The sequence below is a fragment of the Corvus brachyrhynchos genome, unplaced genomic scaffold, assembly GCF_000691975.1.
Source record: "Corvus brachyrhynchos isolate BGI_N302 unplaced genomic scaffold, ASM69197v1 scaffold741, whole genome shotgun sequence".
NCBI classification, from domain to species: domain Eukaryota; kingdom Metazoa; phylum Chordata; class Aves; order Passeriformes; family Corvidae; genus Corvus; species Corvus brachyrhynchos.
Window position 1 is genome coordinate 26,577 of NW_008235984.1, and position 1,720 is coordinate 28,296.

Sequence of the window (1,720 nt, forward strand, 5' to 3'; positions counted from 1 at the left end):
CTGCAGCAGCTGCGCGAGAAGGACGACGCCAACTTCAAGCTCATGTCTGAGCGCATCAAGGCCAACCAGATCCACAAGCTGCTGCGCGAGGAGAAGGACGAGCTGGCCGAGCAGGTGCTGGCCCTCAAGGCCCAGGTGAGGCCTTAATGAGTCGTTAACGGGGCTTAGTTGTTGTTTAGTGGTTGTTAATAGCGTTTGTTTGGTGTGTCGGAGGTGTTAATCGGCGCTAATGAGGGATTAATAACTGCTATTAGTTCTCTATTAGTGACTAATAGCTGCTCTGAGGTCTGTAATAGTCATTAATAGCGTTTGTTAGGTCTCTAGTAGCCGTTAGGGAGTGACTAATAGCTATTAATTCTTTATTAGTCACTAATAGGCTTTATTAGGTCTGTAATAGTCACTAGTAGCGTTTATTAGGTCTCTAGTAGCCATTAATGAGTGATTAACAGCCGTTAATAGTTCTTTATTAGCCACTAATAAATAAATAATTAGTGGCCACATTGGCCACTAATAGTTCTTTATTAGCCACTAATAGGCTTTATTAAGTGTCTACTAGTCATTAGTAAGGTGACTAGTAGACACTGATTAGTAAGTCATTTATTAGGTGTCTAGTAGCCATTAATGAGTGACTACTAGCCGGTATTAGTTCTTTATTAGTCATTAATAGCCTTTATTAGGTCATTAGTAGTCATTAATAGCGTTTATTTGGTGTCTGATAGCCCTTAATGAGTGACTTAATAGCCGTTATTAGTTCTGTGCTGCTTATTAATAGCCACTATTAGGTCTCTAGTAGTCATTAATAGCGTTCATTAGGTGTATAATAGCTATTAATGAGTGATTAATAGCATTTATTAGGTGTGTTGGAGGTGTTAATAGGCGCTAATGAGTGGCTAATAGCCCTTATTAGTTCTGTGCTACTCATTAATAGCCACTATTAGGTGTGCCGGAGGTATTAATAGGCGCTAATGAAAGATTAATAATTATTATTGGCTCTGTATTAGTGACTAATGGCTGCTATGAGGTCGGTAATAGTCATTAATAGCGTTTATTAGGCGACTAATAGCCATTAATAGTTTTTTATTAGTTACTGATAGGCTTTATTAGGTCACTAGTAGTCACTAATAGCATTTGTTTGGTGTCTAATAGCCATTAATGAGTGACTAATAGTCACTATTAGTTCTGTGCTACTCATTAATAGCCACTATTACGTTTCTAGTAGTCATCAATAGTGTCTATTAGGTGTATAATAGCGATTAATGAGTGATTAATAGCATTCGTTAGGTGTGTTGGAGGTGTTAATAGGCACTAATGAGTGGCTAATAGCTGTTATTAGTTCTGTGCTACTCATTAATAGCCACTATTAGGTGTCTAGTAGTCATTAATAATGTTTATTAGGTGTGTCGGAGGTGTTAATCGGCGCTAATGAAAGATTAATAATTGTTATTAGCTCTGTATTAGTGACTAATGGCTGCTATGAGGTCGGTAATAGTCATTAATAGCGTTTATTAGGCGACTAATAGCCATTAATAATTCTTTATTAGTCACTAATAGGCTTTATTAGGTCTGTAATAGTCACTAGTAGCGTTTATTAGGTCTCTAGTAGCCATTAATGAGTGACTAACAGCCGTTAATAGTTCTTTATTAGTCACTAATAAATAAATAATTAGTGGCCACATTGGCCACTAATAGTTCTTTTTTAGCCACTAATAGGCTTTATTAA

At 36.9% G+C, this 1,720-nt stretch overlaps 1 long non-coding RNA gene across 1 annotated transcript in view; it reads left to right on the forward strand.

Annotated features, from left to right (window-relative positions):
- The first annotated feature begins 6 nt into the window (after positions 1–6).
- LOC108445516 overlaps positions 7–1,720 on the forward strand; it is a 5,906-nt gene continuing 4,192 nt past the window's right edge. Inside the window, exon 1 of the long non-coding RNA XR_001860405.1 lies at positions 7–135. This is a non-coding gene — a long non-coding RNA (uncharacterized LOC108445516). The remainder of the gene's footprint in view (positions 136–1,720) is intronic.